Genomic DNA, 26,330 nt, shown 5'->3' on the forward strand with positions numbered 1-26,330 from the left:
GAGGGCCTGTCATTATGGCTTTGTGGTGGTTCACCAGCACCTCCATCTTGTCCCCCTCCCTGTATTGGGGCTGACCATTCACGTCTCTAAGGCAAGATATGTTATTCCTAGTATGCTTTTTTTTCATGTTAAAATTCGATTCGCTTTATTGCTTTTACTATAGTAAAACTGTTTTGTGTAGGCCAGGGATTTCGCTGATCGCTGCGCCCAGTGCATCTCAATGCTATTTTTGCTTTTTGCAATGCCTTCCCCCCTTTCCTTGTCCAGTGGGATTGTAGATCTTTTTCTAACGAGGCCACTGTGCCCTCTAGTTTGGACACAAGGATTTTCGATACCCTTTGCTCCTCCACCCCTGCGCTAATGAGCGTCCCCCTCACAACCGCTTTCATGGCGTTCCAGACTACGCCCATGGGTGTGCCCTCTGTTGTGTTTTCCAAAAGGTAATTAGTGTGTCCTCCGTTTCTCTTTTAATACTTTCATCTAGCAGCATGGCATCGCATAGCTTCCAGAACTTCATTGGTGGTTTGGGGGAACCGTTTATATTTCGGTCATCCGAGACTGGGGCATGATCCGAGATTTCCTGTGAGTGTATCTCTACCTTATCCAAACATGGGTATATTGCGTCTGTGACTAACAAGAGGTCAATTCTTGAAAACCCCCTGTGTGCATGAGAGTAGTGGGTATAATCGCTAAACCCCCTATTAGCCGACCTCCATGAATCCACCGTTCCTGTTTCGCTACATAGCTTTGCCAGTGATTGTGCTCGTGTATAGTCTAATCTGGTTGGGAGAAGAGTTTTACTGCTCTGGCGGTCCGGGATCATATTGATAATGAGGTATCCTTCCGAGTACACCAAGATAGTCAGTAGAAGGTGCACTAGGAATTTGTCTTACGTGGTATTCGGGCAAGAAACTACCACCATTGTGATTGGTTGCTCTACTAGTAGCCCCTTCACCAAGAGGAATCTGCCCCCCAGGTCTCGCCTAACTGTAATTCTAGTTAAAGGGACATTCTCACTCAATAAGATTGCCACCCCTCTCTTTTTCCCCCCAAAGTGGCGAAGAACATTTTTTTAAACCTTTTTAATCTGACCCGTTTTTCATCGCCCTGCAGCTGGTGAGTCTCCTGGAGGAATACTATGTCTCCCGCTAGTTGATTGAGCTTGTGCTCCACTGACCTGCTTTTCCCCGCGAAATTGAGGCCCTGGACATTCCATGTAAGGATTTAAATTTCCCTTTCATTATCCGACCCCATGTGTCTCCTTCATGGATGAAGCTCTGCTAAGTGTTTCCCTGCCCCTGTTCGAGCACCCTGTGTGGTGTGGTTCTGGTAGCCTGTACTTGTGATGTCTGTGGATGTCATTGCATTGCAACATTGCGTTACCTGTGGGAGAGCAACTCCTTGTGACGCCCTCTCCCTTGGTTTTATACCCCCCTACGATCTCCCCCCCCAAACCTTGAGTCCTGAGAAAAGAGATTCTCCTACCCAACGGGGCAACTGGAAGTGCACCAACCATGAGCACCAATGGCCAAACGGGCCCAACTTGACAATAACAGAACACCGTGGTAACTTGCCTTCGCAGTGAAGTGTGGAACTACTAATCGGCTTTAATTTGTTTCGATCTGGTCTGACCTGAGTGTTTGGAGGACCATTGCCTCTCCTCATCCATCCTTCATTCCCCTACTTGCCCGAACTAAGTTGGCTAGGGATGAATTTCTGAATACGCCCCCCCACTCTTTCCCCTATTAGTGGTCATGGACCCCAGGGTCCATAAACAAGGCCTTATCTGCATTCAAAGTTCTGTGGCCGTTCAGTCTGGGTTGGGCTTTCTTCGGGGGGACTGCAGATCCTGCGCCTTCTGTTCACCCTTGTCCATGTTGCTGATTCTTGCTTTTTGGCAGGATCTCGGATGGTCGCCTCCGTTTCAGATTCCTTGCATGCTCCCCGACGTCCAACAATTTTTCGGCTTCTTCTAGGGAGTGCAGCTGTCGCTGTGCACCCTCCCAGGTGAATTTCTCGGATGTTGGAAAGCCCCAGTGGTATGGAATCTTTATTTCACTCAGCCACTCGGATGCTTGAGGGTTTTTCTTTTCTGAAGAGTGGAGTTTGCCAGATCTTTATATAGGAGGATATTGCAGTCTCTGAAGGAGATTTGCTGCATTGACCTGTCTTTTCTCATAATTTCTTCTTTTATCCTAAAGAAGTGGACCCTGGCTAGGACTTCCGGAGGTGATGTGGTTGATTGCTGTGGGATCGTTCTGTGCACCTGGTCAATTTCAAGTGGAGACTCATCCGGGAGTGTTATGATGAATCTAAACAGGTCTAGTACATAGCCTTCCAGTTCCGAGTCTGAGACTGACGGCGGAATCGCCAGATGCGGATGTTGTTCCGCCTTGAGCTGTTTTCTGCGTCTTCCTGCTTCGCTTCCAGCGCTTCGCACTGTGCTTCTAGGGCTGTCAGTCTGTCTTGTCCTTTCTCCCATTTGTAGGTTTGATCACATAAGGAGCTTTCCACATCTGCTGTACGGCTTTCCACAGCCTCCACCCTTTTGTCGAGGGAGTTGATCTTTTCATCACTTCATCCGTACCCTTTTGAATTTCTTTTGTTAGGGCCAAAAGCCTTCAGGTCTGACCTTGTAGCTAATTGGTCCTGGTTAGTGTTGGAGCCCGCTGCCTGCTTCCCTTGCGGCTCCCCCTTCTTTGCTTTCTCCAGGGAGCTGTTGCTAATCAGCAAGGCAATGTCAGTTTGCCTGGTCGCCTTGCCACTTTTCGCCATTGCTTCTATTGGTTCTGGCAAGGTATGGGGCAGGTGATGTCTATGTATCTGTGATGATTCTGGTACACTCCTGTCAGTCCTCCTCTCTCCCCTGATCCCAGGGGGGGCTTGCCTTGAGCCGTGGGCACTGTGGTAGCTTCACCCCGAGGGTTCATCTGAATATGTAGTACGTGTGGGAGCTTTGAACAGTCGGGGTGGGCCTTCGTCCCTGCCGCTACTCAGTGGTGGACGATGCCTGCTGACAGTTCCCTTATTGTGGTGCAGAAGGTGGTTAACCGTTTCAGTCTGAACCTCTTCCTTGTTGGTTGTTTTGTACCGGGTTTGGGGTGTGCCCCAGAGATGGGATCCCTATGAGTTGATGCACTCCCTCAGCCGCCTTTGCTCGTGGGGTCTCCTCTGTTAGGCAGAATCTTGGGCAGTGCCCTTAGGGACCACTACACAAGATTAAGACTACAGGTGGTAGTACAATTTCACCTTTGGTACAAGCCTGTACTACACAGAGTGGTAGCAGTAGTGGAGCAGCCAGACTTATCTCAAGAGCAAATGAGCAGTAGTAGAGATTACACAAAGGACTACAATTACTGTGACTCAAGCAAACACTGACTCAAGGTTTTTGGTTAAAAAGTAAAAGTACATTTATTTTTAGACCATCTGTTCACAAAACACTTCACTTCTATTAAATTAAAACCACACTTCCAAATACACTACACACAACCAATTCCCCTTGTGCAGAACAATTAAAGTAAAGTACCTTTGGATTTAACAGACTGGTCTTGTGAAACAAAGATGTTACCGAGGGTTATGACGCGATCAATTTTTGACAGTAATGACAGTTCGGTCTTACGAAAGAGAAGCGTACCCACGAATAGAAATGTTACTGTAGTCAAACACACTTAGCACATGAATTAACACAAGAGAGTTGGGTATAAAAATCATAGGCAATACTTTTGTCATGGCAGATAGAATCAAGAGACACTTTCTAAATCGTAGATAAAAGTCAATAGACCTGCGCCAGTGTCAATGGGATAGGGGTCCTGTTGTCGAGGATCACAATGTTAGAACAGTTCACGATTAGAGATTGCCAGGAGTACTTGGATATTGTCAAAAGGGAAGCAAAAGTTATAAGAGGGAAGGAAGATCAGGACAAGCCTTTGGTGAGGAGAAAAGGGCTCACCCTAGATCCTCGAAGTCGGACACATTACCTTATTCGTATGAACAAGAGCTGGTGCTACGGCAGTTCTTCTTGGTAGTTCCTGCAGACTCACGCTTCCTGAAGCTTCAGTCGTGGGGACAAAAAGGACGACGTCTGGATCGATCTGCACTACCCAGGGATGAAGCCAGCAGCAGCAAAAGCAACAGTGAATAAAAGGTGCGCTCATTTAAAACAGGAGAGGCTCTTCAGATGGCTATCAGGCCCACCACAGCTGTGTGCAGCGATTTCGGCAAAGAAGAGGATCCTCTGCCTGTGGAAGGTGAGCTGGTTGATCCCACCAGGCTCAAGGGAAGAAGACTCCGGACTGGATCTTCTCTTGTCGTTGAAGGGTAGATAGCTGAGGACTGCAGCAGGGCTTCACCGGGACTCGGGAGTTGCAGCAGCCGTCTTCTTCTCTGCTTCTCTTCAGTTCTTTGCAGTTCCAGTGGCGACTCTGACTTCCAGCTCAAGAGTTCTGCCTTTATGCCAAAATCCCCCATTCACACAGCCTGGCTGTCAATCACTCAGCAGGGGGGTTGTCCGGCCCGGACAGCCACCTCAGCCAATCAAGACAAAGTGCGACTTGGGTCTCCAAGGATACCCTGTGCTGGGGGTGACTACACCACTCCCTCACATTCAGCCCACCTAGACACCCAGACGCCAAAGGAGGGCTTCTGGACAGAAGCCCGCCAAAGGTCAGTGAACAAAGGAGGCAAACCTGGTTTGCCACGCAAAGTAAAACACAAGAAGGACTTTAACAAAAAGAAATGGCGATAAAACCCAACCGGAGCCGAAATAAAAAGTATTTGGTCAAGCGGGTTTAAGTTCGAGGCTAATATAATGGTCTAAAACAGTACCACGTTTTATATAGTATAATCGCGGTAGAAAAGTTAGGGTAGATACCACTGCCACCAGCCAAGTCTTAGTGTTAAGAGAGCAAAATAAAGCTCAGAGAGGTACAGACAAAAAGGGAAAGGAATTAACCCTTTCCAATACTCCATGTAAGACGGGGTGTACTGGGTCTGTAGTTTTAAATGACTACATAAAGTAAATGGCAACTTTACCTGTTTCTGGGGGACAGTAGTCAGCCCCAGAAAAATTGAGTCAGAGGGAAGTCTCAAAGACAACCCTGTGTCACTGCACGGAAGGTGCTGTGTAACAAACAGTAAAGCTGGTGAAGTCTTTGTGCTTCGCTCCGGCACCCCACCAGTGGGGGATTCCACTTCAGCTGCTACGGCAGGGGCTTTGGAGTGACGGCGCTGCAATGTCCACAACGTCAGCTGGGGCCTGACAGGAGAGCCTGGGCACTTTCAACTGCCACTCAGACAGTGGTGATTGCTAATGGGGCCCGACTGCAATTGCCGAGTTCCGCTTGCTGTTACCACTATGCTTCCTCAACGTCTGGTCCAGCTGCCTGCTTGAGCGTGATGGCTCCCACTCCATGCTCTGTCCTCGGAACTCCGGATAGACGCGGCCGCCATTTACTTTCCATTTTCGCACCGGATCTGAAAATATCCCTCAGCTTTTACTCTTCAACCGCGGCGGATCAACGTTCTATTTTAACAGCAAAACCTGCTCCTATCCTTCCTCAGTCCGAACGTGTAGTTCATGCAGGCTAACTGAGTGAGGAGCCGCTTTAGATCTGCTTGATGATTGGAGCCAGCCAGGAGCTTCTAAGGAGCCATGCCACTTGCTGCAGCTCTAAGCCACACCCCCCACATCTGGACTTTTCAGCTGCATTGTCATAGCTCTGGCTGCAGATTTTTTAGGGGTGTCGTTCGTCGCAGTTTTACAAGTTATGCAGGCGACCTGACCCTGCTCCCGCTCCAGTACAACACTCCAGGACACCAAAATACTCCCACACTCCTCACGAGAGTGAGAGTGTATGTAGGTTCCTCTGCTGCTTCAAGGAAGCTGCTGCGTTTCTTTGGACACCTCCCACGGCTCCCAAGACGACAAAGACCAAAGACTCCACTTAGCCTCCCGTTTTGCTGGCTATATTGCCAAATCACATTGAAGCTGCTTCTGTGCCACTGATAAGAGCACAGCACAAGTACATATGTGTGCACTATACCTTTATTTAAAATGCTCCATTAGAGACTGAGGCAAGTTTAACAGAGCTACATATCTGAAAGCAAAAACCAACATCATTTTGAATGGCATTCTGTCACAAAGACACAAAATAAATTACCAGATCATCCAACCTGGCTTTCGAGCACTGGGAAGGCTGTGAACGGCTTAAATTGCAGGCACATAGGCAAATTCAGAACTCTGCCTGCCCCAGTGCTGAATTTGAGCCTGCTTGACAGATTTCATGACCTGGTTTTCAGTAATCATCCGGATAACACAGTAATGTAAACTCTGATCTCCTATAGCTCTAAAATTGGAATTGTCAAAAGAAATGTGTAAATCCGACGGCTAGCCAGTGCTTTGCTCCAACGCTACTCCTCGTTGCTGCTCGTTCACCATTGTGGCCCTCTCCTGGAACACCAACACATGTATGGCCGCTCTAGCTCTGCACATAGGAACAGCACCTTTGTCCTGTTGCATTGTGTGTTTTGCAAGCTGTGTACAAAAAAACCTTGGGAAGTTGTCCTGCTGTTAGATTATCTGTCTGCTTTGCAACTTGTGTGTGGCCTCTTGCAGTGAGTAAGGGGGCCTTCTGAGTAGATTATAATTGTCATGTGGTTCATGCATGCCAACTGACAGTGCCGAACAAGGTTTTAAGCTATTTTATTGAGGCTTTGCAAAGGAACAACAAATAATCAAATATGCTGCCGCTCCCAGTATATAATGGGGATAGATGAATAAACAGGGGACCTGGAACAGAGTTAGACAGCTGGTGTACAAGTGGTTCCACAATTTCAGGATATATTTCGCAGCTGATGAAACGTTATTAACCAGAGAGTAATCCAATAGTTTTCTTTAGTAGGTGTTATGCATTTCTGATTCTATTAAAGACAAGGAGGCAAGCATTATGCTTCATCTTCCATTTATTCCTGTCTCCAGAATTTTCAACAATAAACAAATGTGTAACTTTCCATCTGGAGAAAAAACACATTTTCTTTTTTTTTCTTTTTCAAATCAAAAACGACATTTCCCTTTTTGTCCCAGGTAAACTGTAGTCCCATCTCTAGGCCATGTGATCTTAGTCCTTCCACTTCCTGTTCTCTCCCTTTTCTTGACTGATCTTCATCTGTAATCCAACTTGAACTGAATTGTTAACTAGTCCAACCATGGTTTCTGCTCTCTCCACTGTTCTGATCAGCAATTCTACTGCACTAGAACTGGCGGTTTGCTCTCAACAGCTCGTCTTTCTCAGCAATTTAGCTCAACTGTTCTTCTGGTCATCTCCTAATGAAAGATACAACAAAGCATGTCAGTGAGGTGGATACACACCCTATTCTGGGAGAAAATGATTGTGAGTACATAGTTATAATCAACATTGCTCTCCCGTGTATCTATGGTGGGAAAGTAATGCTCGCCTACTTACCATTAATAGAATCAAGACTCCCTGCGCTATTAGCAGGGGTAATCTTCATTCTATGTCAAGACAGAGGCGAGCATTATGCTTGTTCAAAGCTTGTCATCACTGTATCTGCCACTGAATGTACAGGTTTAAAATAGAATGTTCTAAAGGTAGTATCACTGGCCCTGTCGGGCGCTCGTAGAATATCTTGCAACATCACACCCTGTGCCAGTGCTTTTGAAGCCATTGCGCCCCTAACAGAATGCACTCTAAACTAAGCCATATTTATTACTGCTAACTGCATTACTTCTCTGACCCATCTTCCCATGGTGGCCATCGCTACCGCTCTGTGAGGTTTTCTACACGCTATTGCATCATCCCCATCGTCCTCATTTCTTCTGTCCTATGCTCATATTCTTTTATGCAGGCTGCTACGCACAACTTCGGGTGTTCCTGCAGGTAGGGGTAGGCTATCGTCACCGAACTTGTCTTCGTCCTTCTGGCTAGCACTGCACGCCATCAGCGGGAGAGTCCCTCTCACTCTCAGAGGATGATATGACCCAACTGGGTCCGTGAGCAGACTGTCTCCTGGTGGTATTATTCTCGGGTAATCAGTCACATAGGAAACCATACTTGAGATTTCTATATTGGGGCCACTACTGTCAATGTCGCTCTCTTCCTGCACACCTTCGTTAGCACTCAGTTCATCATAACAAATGGGAAGGTGTAGTGCATCTCTCCTCTCTAGTCTTGCAGAAATGCATCTACTCCTGCCACCGTCGGATCCAGTCTCCAGCTGAAGTAGTTGCCCTTTTGAGCGTGCAGTCTAGACGCAAAAAGATCTATATGTGCTGGTCCCCGTATCTCTTCGATCTGCTGAAAGATCTTTGTCTAGCATCCAGTCGCTGGAGGCTGCTAGGTGTCTGGAGTTCCAGTCCGCTACTACATTTAGCTATCCTGGGAGATATTCTTCTACTACTGATGTCCCTGACTCTAGGAAGAAGTGCCAGAAGTCCTTGGCTAGTTCCGCTAACAATCTGGACTTCGTCCCTCCTAAATGATGTATCTGACTGCTGATATGTTATTCATTTTCAGCAGGATACACAAATTCACTCTGTCGTAAATGCATTGATCGCAAACGACCCGGCTAATAGTTCTAGACAGTTGATGTCTAGTTTAAGTTCTTCCGAACTCCACTTGTCCCCAGTCCCCAGTCTCCAGCTCTCCGCAGCGAGCTCCCCAGCCTGCTCTGCTGGCATCTGATTCTATCACCAGATCGAGCTGATCGCTGAATATGGCTTTCCTGTTCCAGGTATCCATATTCTGTAACCACCATTCCAGCTCCGTCTTCCACTCTACATCTAGAGGTATTAGCTGATGGTTCTGTAGGCCCTGCAGTAAGTGTTTTATCTTCAGCCATTGAAGGGCTCGGTAGTGTAGGGGCACTGGGAATATCACTTGGATCGATGCTGCTAGTAGACCCACTATTCTCGCTATCGTCCACAGAGAGATAAAGGTTTTGCTGAGGCAATTCTTTCTCTCTTTATATCCTTTATTTTCCTGGCCGGTAATTCTAGTGTAGACGTCCTGGTGTCTATGATGAACCCTAGAAACTCTATCCTCTTCACTGGTATCACTTCTGACTTCTCTCGATTCACTAAGAACCCTAGTGATGTTAAGAGGTTTGTCACCCAGTTTGTCTGGTATAGGAGTGTCTCCCTGCTGTTTGCCATCAACAAAATGTCAAGATATATTATTATTCTTATCCCTTTCTCTCTGATTTCTGCTGCTTTGGGCCTCATGAGTTTTATGACTGCCCATGGTGCTGAACATGACCAAACGGCATTGTCGCAAATTGCCAGAATCGCTAGCCCCAGTCGAACGCTTGAAAGGGGCGATATTCCTCTTGGACTGGTATCGTAAAATATGCATCTTTCAAATTGACACTCGTGAGCCAGTTTCCCTGTCTGAGGGTATCTCTGAGCTGATGGATTACCTCCATCTTGAAATGGTGGTACACCACCCAACTGTTCATCTCTCTCAGATTTATTACCGCCTTACTTTGTCCTTCCTGTGTACTAAGAACATATTGCTTATAAATCTCGGGGGTTGTACTGCAAGGCTCTATTAGCCCTTTGCTCGCCAGACTCTGCAGCTCTGCGTGTAGTGTCTCCCTTTCTGCATTTGCTGAGTATAAGGGGCAAGGGGTGGGCGTTGTGTGGGCATCTCTGCAAATTCTAACTGCAGACTTTTGACTGTCTGCAATACCCAGGCATCGCTGGAAAGCGCGTGCCAATTCTCCTAAAATCTCAATGTTCTCCCCCCACTGGCGGGTGCGCATGCTTGTCCTCTGTCTCACCTTCCTCTTGGGGAAACGGCCGCTTTGGGGAAAGAAGGCATCCTGCTGCCTGTTTTCCCAATTGTAGGCCCTGTTGTTCTGAGGCCTCCTTGTGGCTTGGTAGCGACCTGTCACTCGGCCTCGGTATCTACCGGTCCTTGCAAAAACTCTTACGGGGAATATTTTCTTTGAGGCTTGTGCCTTCTCCAAGGAAGTGTAGGTTCCTACAAACCTCCCCATTTCCTTCCCGAAAGTCTCTCCAAATAGCAGTCCTTGGGCTGCTTCGCCTGCCTTGTAGGTCACTAGATCACCTTGATTGGGGTCTATTTTGAGATGCAGTCCTCTTTTGCGCTCGGATGTGATGGTGCAATTGGCGTTACCTAGGAGGCAAACTGCCCTTTGGGCCCAGTTAGCGAGCACCTCCGGGTCCACATCTTCCCCTGTATCTCTTGCCCGTTCGGACAAGTCCATGATCTTCGCTAGCGGTCCCGCTAGGTCGAGCACTTTCTCTTGGAAACTACGTCAGGATCGGTCAATCCCTTTTCTGGGATCTCTGGCGGTCTTTGAAACAAAGGCCAACATCTTCGGAGATGGCTCCGGTGCCTCTGCCACTTTTCCTGGTAACTCCGGCTTAGGGCATTCTGCCCTCATCCTCTCTCACCTCTTTGTCAAGAGCTTTACGTAACCTGTGGGTCATGTATTTAGTAACCCTTGGTGATGGCAACCATTCCGAGGACTTCGCGTTTCGGATGTCCTCTGGCTGGAACATATCTGATGTCCCCTCTTCGTCCTCTGTGTTGTTGAGCTTCCTCAACTTTTTCCTAGGAGGAGGTTGAACCTCCTCTTCCTCCTCCTTATTGTCCTCCTCTTGCGAGGATCTCAGGGACCCTGTGGGTTCCTCTTCTGAGCATTGCTCTTTATTGCCCATATTATCTTCCCCTGGTTAGGGGGTCTTGAGGCTCGGCTCTCCCGCCTTCTGTATAAAAGCGTCTCGCAGTTTTTTTAACGTGTCGGTAGCCTCAGGGGCCTTTGGTTCCGCCCTGTCTGTATGGCCCGGGGGGGGTCAGAAGAGTTATTTCTCTTCCGGGCCTTCTTACACCCCTGTGGGTCCTCTGGCGCAACCCTTGTGGACGTGCTTTCTTTTGATAAGGTGCTTATGTCTTTTTGGCTGGGGTATGACTCAATTGTTTTTAGTCCCTCTTAGAGTGGCCTTAACCCTTGAGCCACTGCCTCTATTAGTGAATACCCCAGCACTTCCTTGAAGCTATAGACCAGATCCTCTGAATAGGCTGCCTCTTGCTCCTCCTCGTTCCATTCAAAATCTGTCATTCTTCTTGTGCTGGTAAGTACCTTGCAATACCTTTTCAGGTGTAGTGGCTGTTAGGAAAGATTTTATAATTGTATGTAATTTTCCCTACATGTGTCAACCCCCAAACGTTTTGCTGCTGTTTAAACACCATTGACCGACTTTGCCAGAGAAGCACAGCCCTCAGCTGCACTCCTCTGGGCTTTTGCTCACTTTTTATGGGGAAACTGACATGCCCTAAAGACAGTCAGTACTGGAAGACTTTGTTTCTCTTAGACCTTTCCTCATGTTGCAGCTTTTGTGCAACATGTAACAAGTGTGCAAAGTATCTTAACATACAGCACGCGTGGGTCTCTAGTCATTTCCAAAGGCCTTAGAAACTCTGGCTGGACTTTTTATGAACTGTGCACGATTGGTCCACGTATGGAGTAAGTGTTTGTGAGAAGATTTCCCATTTGGTCCCCTCTGTTTTGGCGCGAAGAGAACTTTGGATAAGAGGAGGCTGAAAACATCACTACCATGTAAATCTCCTGAGACTTAGTCTTGACTGCCTGCCATAGCTACCCTGATTGGTCTGGCTTGTCCAGAGGTTACCCTGTTCCAAGAAGCTAGGTTGGCCTTCTGAACCTCAGCCCCTCCAGGTCTGAGTTCAGAAATCCTTCTTAACAGTGGCACATCCACTAGCTCACTTTGTAATGTAGCCGAGGTTGCACCCTGGTCTGCTGAGCAGCTTCTAGATATTGCCCTCTGTGACCACTGTATCTTAGTTTGCTATCAGCTGAGTCAAATTAACGTTCTTTTTCTTAATGAATTGAGGTCTTTGGAGTAGAAATTACTGCTTTGCGGGTGTACGGCACACCTTATGATTGATTTCGGCTCTCTGGGTTTATTTGAATGCCTCCGGTGTCTAGCGAGAACCCAAGCGTTATATTCTGCTTGTTCACGTGTTTAAGCTCTGCCTTTGCAAGGGTGGGGGGTGCTCCCCCACCAACGAGCTCTAGGCTCTTATTCCGCTTGCCGTGGTGCTTCTTCACACATGTGGAGAGTTGACTGTGCCCCCACAAAGGTGTTGGCTGCTTACTTTGCCTCGCGCTCAGTGGGCGACTGTGTCTCTCTCTGACAGAAGGAGGGCCTCATCCCTGCTTGTGAAGAAGAAGGTTGGCGAGCCCCAAACGTGCTGATAATGCAGCAGGGGGGCCGCCGACTCTTCTTAAATACCAATAAAGTCACACAAATACGCTGCGCTCTAAAATGTCTAGCATACAGTAAATCGCCACATAACGGTCTACATTACGCAGCTAAAAAATAAATCTTATCTGTTGGAGAGCAGGAAAAGAAGAGGGAGAGAACAGGAAGTTGAAGGACTAAGGTCATGTGGCCTAGACATTGGGACTACAGTTGGCCTGGGACAAAAAGGGAAATGTAGTTTTTGATTTGAAAAAGAAAATGTGTTTTCTCGAGATGGAAAATTACAACTTTGTTTATTGTTGAAACTGCTGGAGACAGGAATAAATGGAAGATAAAGCATAGTGCTCGCCTCCGTCTTGACCTAGAATGAGCGAGAGGTTGTAGGGTAGAGCATCGGAGGAAGCGTGGTCTTGAGCTACAGATGATGGCATGTCGTCTGCTTTTTTGTATGCACAGCTGAGGTAGTAATTGTTCATCTAGGTTTACGGTGTGCTCTGTATCCTAGCCGAGCGTGTCGTTAGTTGTATTTGTGATTAATTTGATCCAGTTGGGCTCTAAATGCGTCTAAGGAGTCAATTCCTGACAGCTTCAATGAGGAATGTGTTTGCGTTCGCCGAATTGGAGAGGGAAGCGGGAATCCGAACAAGTTAGTCTGCGCATGGAATGTTCAGAGGGAAGGATGATGGGGATATTGCATTACAGTGGTTTTCATACTTCTTGGTTTTGACTTTTGCGTAAATCCTTAGGTTGAATGTTGCGAACAAGGAATTATTGATGTGTACCGATTAAAGACAGCTTTAGCTAAACATTTGGTTATTGTTGTGGGGCTGACCTCGTGGTCACACAGGCCAGTCAGACCAGTGCTGCGGGCACGCAGCTGATGACAGTGCCATGGTCACACAGCGGGACACATTTGCCGGGGGCACCTGGGAGTTCAATGGAGGCGCGAGCACACGGCCAGACAGTGGCCTGGAGGCACCCAGGTTTACGCATACAGATCTGGGGTCATCCAGATCAGCAGGGGGGGACTGTAGAACTGTGATTACAAGCCCTCAACCTGCAGGCCAGAAATGAGACATAGACACCACAGCTGCCAGGGATGGAGTCTGCCACCGTACTCCCGCGGGTGCCAGCTGAGGCTCCTCTTATTGGGAGCCAGTCATGACGCAGTCATGATTCGCACTCTTAAAGGGGACAACAACACACTCCTCGTTTTTCATAGCAAAACAAAATAAAGACAACATCAATTAACATTAAATACATCAACAGTCACGAACAGCAATACTTGCTCCACTTGGGAACCGTGGGGTAAACAATAACTCCATAAATTAAGACTTAGTCAGTTACAAACATTAAAAACACCCACAATGGGGGGGCGCTATTGCGCTGGTAGAAAATGGTAGCCTAAGTGCCGAGCTCCGAACAGGGATAATCCTGAGCGAGAAAATAGCTGTCAATCTGCAGTGCATCCTCTTTCCTCCTGTCACCTCCTCTGGGGGAGCCCACGCAGCCCATTACTTCTGATTTGTGGGAGCCGTGACCCCCGTGCAGCAGCGCATCGGCCGTGAGAAGAACCAGCGTGAAACTTGCCGGGCCCTCCCCGAGCGGCGGCTCCATGTGACGCAGCTCTGGCAGCTGCTGTGGGCTGCGGCGCCGCAGGTCGCGGGGGGAGGGGCTTCCCCCACCTCGATTATATACTGCGCAGCCGCCTCGCGGCCAGGAACATTCTGGCGGCCCCCGTGTGGGGCTGAGTGAAGGCCACAAACTACTGCCTTGGATGCGCCCGGGGGATTGCTGGGCCCCACGCCGGCCTGTGACCTGGCTCCCGCCGACCATGGACGGCGCCGCAAGTGAACTCGGCGGGAGGCGGCTGAGAGGGGGCAACCTTTCCGGGGGATCCGCACCATCACGCCGGTCCCCGGCTCCCCACCAGCCCCTTCTTTCCTGCAGCTGGGCCCCCCCGGGGCTGAAGATAAGGTAGGAGTCCGGCGGGGCTGGGGGAGGGCGCACCCCCCTTCGTGGCAGCGCCCCCATCGGCTTCTGCGGAGCCCGCATGCTCCTCCCAGGGCTTATACGTTTTTCTTTTTTCAGAACACTCCTGAGTTGGCACCATGACCAAGGGAGCGGGCGTTGGGAAAAAACAGAGCTCCTTGACTGTTTGCGAAAACGCCTTCCAGGCAGGCGGCGGAGACATCGGAGGATCCACCTACCACCTCAACCCTGCCGACCTCCAATGACACGCAGAAGATGTTAGAATACATCCGTGGGGGATTCACTACCCTGCACACCAAACTTGATATGAACGGCACTATCTCATCCATAAAAGCTCACATTGAGAAAACCGATGGCCGCGTGACCGAGATCAAAACCAGGGTGGGTGCAGCTGAAGACGATCTTGGGTCCCTGGGGACTACAGTCTCCTCGCTCTCCAATCGAGTACTTGCAGTGGAAAAGAAGAATGATGATTTAGAATCTCAGTCAAGACGTAACAATCTACGCATAATCGGTGTGCCCGAGGACATCATTAAGGAACCCATGGAAGACTATGTGGAGTGCATGCCTCTGGCACTCCTGGAGTCACCAAAACTCTCCCCCCAGTTTGCAGTGGAAAGAGTCCACCGGTCCCTGACTGTGAAGCCCAGACCGGGCGCGCCTCCGCGCCCCATCATAGCTAGAATCTTAAATTTTCGAGATCGCAATGCCCTCCTCAGGGCAGCCAGAGTCAAAGGCGAACTGCTGCTTGGAGCGGCAAGGATCCATCTGTACCCGGATTTCTTGGTGGCGGTGCAACAAGAACGCAAATTCTTTTTAGCAGTAAAAAAGAGACTCTGAGATTTAGGAGTTAAATACTCCATGCTATACCCTGCCAAATTGCGAATTGAACATTCCAACCAGACTTTCTTCTTTACAATTCCTGAAGTAGCCTCAAAATTCATTGATGAGCATTTTCCTGGCTGACTCGTCCACCACTGCCTTAACACTGCTCATTACTTTGTTATGCTAACTTGACTTCTGCATTGCAGTGGGCCTCCATGAGGCCGTTCACATAAGTTGCTGTTGCGTTCCACAGTATTACAATAGTAGTCGAACTTGTTTTTTTCAATTGTTCTGTTGGTCCTTGATCCAAGTATCTCATACTAGTCACATGGATAAAGCTTGGTTTAGAACTGCAAACATCCTTATAGATTCCCAAGTTCCGGAGCATGACCGCCAGGCCAGCTATCAGGCCCCCAGGCGTTTATGCCATTGATTTGGTTGCGGTTATGGTTATGCTGGGTTGTCATTCCTCTGTTTGGGGGAGGGAGTTATGTTAAAGTCTTGACGACCACAAGAGATGTCACACATATTGTAATACCGGGCCATAATCCTGCTGGTACAGTGGGGTATCCGTGCCCTTGGTGCCAGCATTGGCCACCACACCACCGTGAAACAGAGTTCATTCAACATCTCCACAATGGCGGATAATGACCTAACCTTCATGAGCTGGAATGTATGGGGTTTGGGCAACCATAGAGAGATGCGACAGATACAGCTCCATGCCGAACGTCACCACGTTAAATTCTTATGTCTACAGGAGACTCACGCCCGCTCTGAACATAGTGAGAGGTTTGCTCAACGATGGGGACCCCAGAGGTACTACACCAATTATTCCACCCAAAGCCGGGGAGTACTGACCCTAATACCAGAAGCCTTAAATTCATGTGTAGTCACTCACGGGTAGATCTGCAAGGGAGATATGCACTGACCCTGGGCACACTACAAAATAAAGAGATAGCCATACTACGGTCTAAATATCAATGACCCAGACTTTTACCGGTACCTGGCCTCTGGAGAGTTTCTCTCTAGTCCCAATCCTATGTGGGGGGGATTTCAATACTATACTGGACCTCAACCTTCATAGAACGAGCTCCAGACCCCGCCAGCTTTCCAGAGCAGCCCACTCTATCCTGATAATACGCTTATCGATTGTGGACGCATGGCGTCTCATGTATCCTGACTCTACAGCATACTCCTTCTACTCCTCAGTGTATGACTCACATTCTAGGATTGACAGGTGGCTCGTATCGGGCATACTGGTTAGGAACCTGTCCCACCTGTCGATTCTCCCTAGAACCCTTTCTGACCACTCTCCAGTCGTTAGCTCTCTAAACTGGGATCAAGAACGCGATAGCTCTAGACTATGGAAAATGAGGCCTCATTCCCTGCTAGATCTGATCTTTAGTTCTGAATTTGAATCCTCTATTGAGGAATTCTTCGAGTTCAACACTAATTCTGTTTCATCACAATCCATCCTCTGGGAATCAATTTATTAGGGGTATCGCCATCTCCAAGGGAAGTGGGATCCTGAGTGGGATCCATTCAGATATTGCGAGAACCGAGACGACCCTAGCTACCCTGGAGGCTCAATACGCTGAGGATCACTCTCCTGAGACTTTGGCTCGGAGCTTGACACATTTCGTAAACTGGCCGAACGGGAGGCTAAATTCCTATACGGTCCCTATCTGGTTAGGAAGTACGGGGAGGGAGAGCGACCAGGCCGATTGCTAGCCAGGTTAATACGCCGTGAATTTGGCGCCCCCAACATACCTGCAATAGAGAGACCCGATGGAACGCTGGCTACATCACCACAAGACATTAACTCAGAGTTCCTAGCATTCTATAGTTCTCTATACTCAAAAGCAGATAGCGGCCAGATGTCGGAGTTTGACTCCTACCTGGAAAGCCTCCCTCTCTTGGTCCTATCCACCGATACCAGCATCGCCCTGGAGAGGCCGCTCACACCCGAAGAGCTTTCAGAGGCCATTGATTCACTAGCTTCAGGCAAAGCCCCTGGTTCAGATGGCCTTCCCATGGAATTTTCTAAAAAATGTAAATCCCTGCTGATCCCACATCTGATGGCACTATGGGAGGCGGCATGCGAAAGGGGTGTACTCCCACCCTCACTCCACGAGGCAGTGATAACGATCCTACTTAAACCTGGCAAACCCCCCTCCCAGTGTGGCTCGTACCGACCCCTATCCCTAATCAACTGTGATGTAAAAATCTATGCCAAATTACTAGCCATGCGGCTAGCCCCGCTCATGCCCCCATCATTCATCCGGATCAGGCGCGATTTGTCCCAGGCCGATCTACCTCCCTAAACCTGAGGCGCCTATTTAATGTAATCAGCAAGATCGGCCCGAAGGTTCAGGCTGTGGCGGCCACTTTAGACATGCAGAAAGCATTTGACTTGGTATCTTGGCAATACCTATGGCGAGTCCTTGAGAAATGAAAATTTGGTCCCAACTTCCGATCCTGGGTCAAACTGCTCTATACTGGTCCATCGGCTAGAGTGCGCACGGAAGATAGATGTTCCCCCCCTTTTCAGATAGCCGGAGGACCGCGACAGGGCTGTCCCTTTTCCCCACTTATATTCGCTATAGCCATGGAACCCTTCGCTGACATGATGCGCCAGTCGTATTCCCATAGAGGCCTGCGAACTGCAGGCCAGTCCGACATTGTCTCCTTATATGCCGACGATGCCTTGCTCTATATCCGCTCTCCGGAAACTAACCTTGCCCCAATTCTAGAGGATGTGCTCCGGTTTGGACATAAATCCGGACTGAAGGTGAACTGCTCTAAATCGGTGCTGTTCCCGCTCACTAACTGCACGCTCCCCCCTCCTGACCTAATGGGATTCACATGGTCCCAGTCCAGGTTCACATACCTTGGGGTGATAGTCTCCCGTTGCCCTGAAATGCTATGTGAGGAAAACTACCTAAATTACCTTACAAATCTGGCCTCTAAAACTACAAGCTGGGCTAGACTCCCGATTTCCTTAGCAGGCCGAATAGGGATACTTAAAATGGTAGTACTGCCCCAACTCCTCTACCGATTCACCAATTTTCCCCTGTGGCCAGGCGACAACTTCTTCCAATCACTATCCCACACTACCAATACTTTCTTATGGCATTCTGGCGCAGTTCGCCTTAAATTGACATTGACTGCCCCCATGAAATACGGGGGGGTTCAGCGCCCCGGACTTCCCCAAGTACTGGTTGGTAACACATTCTCAATTTGCGTCCCATTGGTTCAACACCACTGATCCCCCCCCTCATGTTTGTCTGGAGAAACTGACAGTCCGCGACTATAATATTTGCTTCCTCATTCTTAAACCCGCTCCGACTGACCCCTGCTCGGCAGATGCGGTTAATACTACATCCGTGGCCCTATCTAAAATCTGGAAACTAGTGGGTATACCCTATCCCTTCCACAGTGACCTTCCGCTGTGGAATTTCCTCCCAGAGGTCCCACGCATTCCACAATCCACGTTTCCTGATGGGCCGATGCGTGCTTTTTAGCGCTCCACGATATCTATGCACAGGGTAACTTCCTCGAATGGTCAGACATCCCACTCACTCTCAGGAGGAGACCATCAGCATGGTTGCAGTACTCCTCCCTTGGGAAGTGCCTCAAGACAAGATATCCTGATTTCCCCTCACTGCCGCCTGATGAACCCTTAATTGCCGAACTGTGCTCTTTTGACTCCATGAAGGGGAAGTTGTCTAGGCTATATACTACATTGCAGGCCAGAGCTGCCCCCGTTTCACTGCACTGAAACACAGGTGAGAGGAAGACCTGGGGGTGGAAACTGATGAGCGCTGGTCCCATATGTGTGCATGCACCCACAAAGTACCCTTCAATTCCCGATTTAAATTCATACAATTCAAGGTACTACACAGATACCATCACACTCCAAGTAGGCTCCACCACATGTTCAGCGAGTTTTCCCCCAGCTGCCCTAGATGCGGTTCTCATCAGGCCTCCTATATTCATATGATTTGGTTTTGCCCACGATTAACACAATTTTGGTCAGAAATATGCTCCACATTGTCTGCTATACTGGACTACACCATAATCCCTTCTCCAGCACGTTGTCTTTTCCACGACTTTGCTCAAATAGGGCGGGACTCAAGGAGACTGGCTGGTCTTTGCATGCTATTAGCAGTGCGTTGTATCTTTATGAACTGGCTACGGCCTAGAGCGCACTCGTATACACAGAGGCTCAGAGCTGTCACCTTGGCGTCGGATACCGAGAAAGCATGGGGCATATTGCAATATTCTCACTCAAGACCAAAGGACATTTGGCGAAAGTTTCGCAGTTATGTCCACCATGAACTCGGACTCGGACGCTGGGTCCTCGGGTCCTACTCTTTCTTCCCCTGTTGCTACCCCGTGAACAGAGACTGCTCGCTCTCCCCATCTCTGTTGTTGCCTGTGCCCCGGCCCGATCATATGTATGAACTATCCACTAAATGCTAGTGCGGTTGACCATGGTTTTTGCATTGTATCCTGCTATTGGACCTCTTTTTATTTGGTTTGCAGGTGATGGTCAGAATAGGTGGCATATAGACAGTTCTACCATCCCTTGATGACATGCTAGGTTAGCGGGCCAATTTTAAACATGCGGGCTCACAGCATCCATGTGATGACTGGCGCATGGGAAGTCATGCACCCCTTTTATTAGGACAAGTGCCAATGTGTCACCAACACGTGACTCTGCACGAGCCCTAGGAGGGGCTTGAAATCACAACAGGGTAAATGTTATAGCAATGACATGATGCAACATAAGTCACAGTACCAAACACCTCCGTTACATATTATTTCTTTGATCACCTACAATTATAGACACCCTCTGGTTGGGCAGTTGTTCATAGAGCGGCACACGCATCATGAGGGAAAGTTTATTAAACATCTGAAGTGGGTACCCCCAACCCCAACAGACAACACTGTGATCTGTTACTGGATCCATTTCCGTGTGGGTGTACAAAATTGCTTATAGCTTTAAAGTGGGGCACTTTGGATGGAATGCGCCCAATTCTGTTGAAGATTATTGTTGATTACATAGAAGTTACAGTTCATGGAAGCTTTTATAACTCGCTTCTTATTAGATTTTGAGTTCTTATGCTGTATTGTCCAGCAGCGCAAATTGGTTCCCCTTTTCCTTTATCCTTTCTGTTTGGTATTATTGGTGCTCAGTATTATTATCATCCCCTTTTCCACACTCACTGGGTATTCATGTTAGGTCAGTCTTAAATGGAAGTGATCGACGACAAAATAACTTGTATTACATCCACTTTAAATTTGTGACGCTGTTGGAATGTTTGTGGGTCGGGTTTGTCGGGAATGTACTGGGGATCCCCCTGAGAGCTGCCCCCCAATCCCCTGAAAACCGGGGTGGGAGAGTATTGACGGGCACATATGGAGTAATAATTTATAAGCCTTACCACATATGTCAAGAGATATAACACACGAGGAGATTCTGACGTAACAAACCTAAATGTAATCTGCCTCACCCTTAATGTTCAGGGCCTCAATTCTCCGATTAAATGAAGAGCGCTATTTCACCGACTGGCGACATACAATGCTACAATACTATTTTTACAAGAAACTCAACTGTTGCCATCTGATGAATTTCGCTTGAATGACAAACTTTACCCCACCAAAATGTGTCCTCGGGGACGAAGAAACACAGAGTTGCTATCCTTGTTCGAAAGGGGGCCCCATTGAAGATCCATAGAACCAAGCTAGACACAGAGGGAAGATATGCCTTAGTGGTGGCCACATTATATGGGAGGAAGGTGTCATTGCTATCGATATGTGCTCCTAATGTCAACCAACACCAATTCTTTACCTCCATATCAGGACTGCTGAGTGAGCATGCTGAAGGCGCCCTTATAATTGGGGGAGATTTTAACGCAGTGATTAACCCTTTGGAGGATAAATCTCTCCCCCCAACTCTGACTGATAAAAGGAACGTTATGGCTCTGACCTCTCTCCTTTGGGAACACTCATTGATAGAGGGATGGAGGTTTTTTCATCAGGCAGAGCGGGACTATACTTTTTACTCTCCTGTCCACAGGGGTTTCCCCAGGCTAGATATGATCCTTCTCTCTGACACTCTTATCCCCCACACCATAGAGGTAGAGATCCTCCCGAAGGCCCTGTCTGACCATGCCCCGGTATTAGTCTCCATGTTTCCACTTAGCGACGTCCCAGAACCCCCTCGAACTTGGCGGCTGAACGAACTCATACTGCTAGACCCCCGGACTTGTTCTTGCATTGCCAACAGCATAGATCAATATTTTACAGACAATGATACGGGGGAATTAGAGTATGCAGTAGTGTGGGATGCAGCGAAGGCCGTAATTAGAGGTCAGGTTATAACCCAAACAATTGAGTACAGTAGAGTCTATAAACAAACCCAAGCCCAATTAGAGTTAAGGCTTTCCGAAGCAGAGGAAGCGCATAAAGAGAATCCCACTAGACGTGCACTTAGAATGGTTCGTACTGCACAGAAAGCACTTGAAGCCCACCACATGAATCAAGCAGCCATCGGTATGATGCGCACTAAACAATTTTATTACTCTAAAGGGAATAAAGTGAACCGTTTGTTAGCGGCTAAGCTTAGGCAGCAGGCAAAACGGAATCATATAAGAGAAGCGGGGGGACGACATGTTTTCACTGAGTCTGGGAAACTTCAGATTGTGGAGGAATTCTTCCAGAATCACTCCTCCCCGCATGTAACTGACCCACAATTAGCTAGAGAATTTATCCAAAAAGCCGACCTCTGGCAGATATCCCCTGAATTTCACGAATGCCTGGAAGCCCCGATAACTACAGAGGAGGTGGATGGGTCGATCCTTTCCCTCCCGCTGGGTAAGGCCCCGGGGCCAGATGGTTTCACTAATAAATTCTATAAGACATTCCGAGAAAAATTGACCCCTCACTTAACAAAATTATTTAACTCAGTATGGAAAGCGGGAGTGGTCACAACATCTATGGCGGAATCAGCTACGACATTGGTGCTGAAACCCGGGAGAGATCCTACAGATTGTGCCTCATATAGACTAATCACATTACTCAATACGGACACAAAATTGTTGGGGAAAATAATAGCGACCCGCTTATGTCCGGTTCTCCCGCTGCTGATAAATAACGACCAGACAGGCTTTATACACAATCGGTCCACCTACAATAATGTACGCCGTGCCATTAATCTAATTGCCCTCGCTCCGAAGATCCCAGGTCACTTATCCCTACTGTCCATGGATGCCCACAGGGCATTTGATAGTGTGTCTTGGGGATACCTGGAAATAGTATTAGAGGGGTTTGGATTTGGGTCGAAGTTTTCTAGATTAATACTCTCCAATTTCCAGATCCCCTCGACCAAGGTAAGGGTCAATAAAAGTTGGACTCCACTAATTAGGGCGGCCAAGGGTACCAGACAGGGCTGTCCTTTGTCCCCGCTAATTTCTGCTCTAGCGATGGAGCCTTTTGCTCTGCACGTAAAATCGCGCTATATGCGGATGATATACTCTGCTTCTTGAGAGAAACCCCCTTTACGCTCCCCCTCCTCCTGAACCTCCTAAATGAGTTTGCCAAGATATCTGTTTTCAAGATAAACCCAGCTAAATCGGTGGGGATGCCTCTCTCTGAGAACCCTAATAGGCTCAATGAAATACAAACAATGGCAAGCTTTCCCTGGTCCCTAAAAGAGATTGTATACCTAGGGGTAAAGCTAACTCCCACCTATGCAGGTCTTTATGAGGCAAAAATCCCCCCTTTATTTAAAGAGGTAAAGGGGTGGTTGCAATGATGGGATTCTCGGGAAATTTCATGGTTGGGCCGTCTTAGCTCGCTGTAAAGATGACGCTTCTCCCGAAGTTATTATATATATTCCACTCATTACCAATTGCCATCCTTGAATTTGAACTTATAAACCTCCAAAAAGAGATATATCGGTTTATTTGGAAGAAGAAGCCCCGCATTGCTAGTAAACTCCTGACAAGAGGGAGGGTGATGGGAGGGTTGGGATTTCCCTCGATACCACGTTATTATAGAGCTGCACAGGTGGCGATGATGCTTGCTTGGGGTAACTCGCCGGACCCCCCCAAATGGTTAGAGGTCAAGCAGACAAATGCTCCACGTCCTTTGGCTCACTTTCCTTTCCTCTTAAAGGAGGCACATAATTATAAAGGCAGGATACTGCCAACCACCTTATCCACTCTCCAGAGCTGGGATAAAGCGCGTTCTCAGAGGGGCATCCCATCCGGTCTCGGGCCACTATCCCCTATCACTCACAACCCAGCTTTCACTCCGGGCCTGGTACCTTCAGCGTTCCGGATCTGGTGCCGGGACAGACCCTTGCGCCTGAGAGACTTGTACGCTGATCAAGAACCCCAACCTTTCAGGAATGCAAGGAAAGGATTGGTCTCCCGGAGATGAACGCTTTCGATGCATACAATTGCGCCATTGGGTTACTAATAGAGACATTCGCAGAGCAACTGGAAGGGCCCCTCTGGGAATTGAACTTAGAATTCTTGAAGGCCAACAGTCCCACAGGATCTCACAGTGTTATAAATTATTAGAAAAAGCCTCAATAGATGAGAAGCTCCCATACATGAAAGCCTGGGAGAGGGAGCTGGGCCTGGAGATTCCAGAGGACTCTTGGCGGAAGTTCTGGCACCGAACTCAAACTAGTTCTCGCTGTAGTCTAGTGAAAGAAAATGCCATAGAAATTTGTTTCAGGTGGTACTTCCCCCCCCAGCAGACTCCACTCCATCAACCCGGAATATCCGGATACATGCTGGCATGGATGCGGTGAATGAGGGGATATGGCTTATATGTGGTGGCATTGTCAGATCATCCAGTCATATTGGCTGGAGGTGAGGTCTAAAATCAAAGAAATCACAGGTTCCTTGCTCCCCATGGACCCTAGGATATTCCTGCTGGGGGATTCCCCAGAAGATGGGTCCTTCCCTATGTCCTGAAAGAAAGCAGGTCTGATATCACATTTACTAGTGGCTGCTCACATAACCAGGGCCCGATTTTGGAAAACAATAGAGGGCCCGCAGATAGCCTTCTGGTGGATGAAAATATGGGAATTGTTGGGTTTAGAAAAGCTTACGGCAATGATAGAAGTAAAACTCTCGAGATTCCAGAAGACCTGGCGCCCTTTCCTAGACTTTGTTTCTGATAAGGAACACATGTTCTTTCAGCCACAATTCCTGAAGCATTTCATGAATTCCTGAGCCAACTCTAGATTGTTAGCCCTACACTTATGCACTTTTTGATAGAGAATATGCATCAATGTTAGTCAAGTTTATGAACTCTTGGTACTTGATATTGCTTGATGAATTCATGTCTTTGATCAACTAAAGGAAAGATAACTGACCCAATGACCTTAACCCCTTTTTTTTTCTTTCTTTCTTCTCTTCTTCCCTCTCTCTCTCCTCCCCCCCCTTCCCTCGCCCCTTCTTTTAGTACCCCCGATTAATTTACAGAAGACATATAGCACTATAGACTTTGTATCTAACACTGTTATTTAACGCCAAATATGCGAGACATTGTGGAATTGTTGGGGATGTAAAGGATTGTTTCTCGATTAAAAGGAAATTAATTGTTGGTTTAATTGTTTGTAATACCTTTCATGCTAAAAATCAATAAAAATATTTAAACAAAAACAAACAATATCTGGGTTCAGTTTCGCATACACATAACTACTGGGACCATTTTAAGCATATCACTAACATGCAGGCTCGCAGCACCAAATGTATATCTTTACTAAGTCCCCTTTGGGCACTTGGGGAAATGCAGGAAACCAGCACGACTACACACTTCATCCTCTGTTTGGGAGCAGGGGGGCATGACCGGCTCCTGTCTCGCGCTCTAGGTTCATGTGGCCACAGGGATAGGTACAGTCATGGGGTTATTAGACCACTCACTTCTATTTGCCCAAGAGATATAGGGATCCGGCGCTCACCCACACCAGCAGGCAAAGCTGCACTCGGTACAGCCACGGGCCGCATCTGCCGCACCTTCGCAGTTCTTGTGGGGAAGATTGGGCAGACACACTTGGGCATGTGACATATTATTTCAGGCCGGGAAGGGAGGGTTTGCTGACTATCAGCGGGCGACCGCCAGCAGCACGTTGGAGAAAGGCCTGCAAGCTGTGGGACAGCCCTCGCCACTTTCTGGCTTCCTGGGCAGGTGTTACTTCAATCACTGCCTCACTCCCCCAGGCAGGAGCATCTTTATAAATGGTGTTTCTGCGGCGTGAGCTGCTCTTTTCCCAAAGGCAGGAGTTCAAACCAATGTAGCGGCATGAAGTTAAGTGATACTAGTCAGTAGGTTCTAGCCCACTTTCAGAATTTTCACAAGACTCAATTTGGATTGAGAAAATATTAATTTATTATATGGTTCCCTCAACACATGTTTCCCCATAGGTGTTGGTTCTTCAGGAGGGTGTGACAATAACACATTCATTGAATTTTAATTCTCCAATACAATATGTAGTGATGATGCATTCCTAAAAAGCAAATAAACAAATGTAGTGTTTCAGAAATAAAAAAAGGAAAAAAAGATTTTTTGAGAAGTCAAGATCCCCAAGAGCTAAGATACAAGCAGGTGTAGTATATTAATTGCATGTTTCTAATACATATTCGCTTAAATGAATCGATACATGTTTGTGACTCAACCTGTGTTCATAATTTAGACATTTGATATATATTGGTAGTGAATCTTTGATGGTCCTAAATCAATCGTGTATTACGGAACTCCTACATTTATAATATCACCTTATTTGCAAAATGAGAAGGCTTAATCTCCTTGTGTTAATCCATCTGGTTTAGCAGTAGCATGCAGAATATCCCGTATTGGCTTAATGCAAACTTGATTATTTAGAACAGTAATTTTGTTTGGGTTTTTCCCTTTTGGGCAATGCAGATTCTCAGCAATACGTTTGTATCTAAAAGTAAATTGAAAGATGTTCCGAATGTCTAGTGTTGTCAAATTTAAACAGGCTATACGTGAACATTAATTAGAATCAAAATGAGGCAACAGTCTGTATGGTCTCACCTGGTAGTCTTACAATTGAGACTAGCGTATCTGTTGCCTTTCAGCGTTCCAAAGTTAAGGGGAGAACGAAGTTAGTTCTAACATGGCCGCTCTTTAAAGGCGTTATGTCACAAGGTTCGGTGTATGCGTATGACATTGCGGGTGCCCCCGAATTGCCATATTG

The sequence above is a fragment of the Ambystoma mexicanum genome, chromosome 3q (assembly GCF_040938575.1).
Source record: "Ambystoma mexicanum isolate Mex_15411 chromosome 3q, UKY_AmexF1_1, whole genome shotgun sequence".
Lineage (NCBI taxonomy): Eukaryota > Metazoa > Chordata > Amphibia > Caudata > Ambystomatidae > Ambystoma > Ambystoma mexicanum.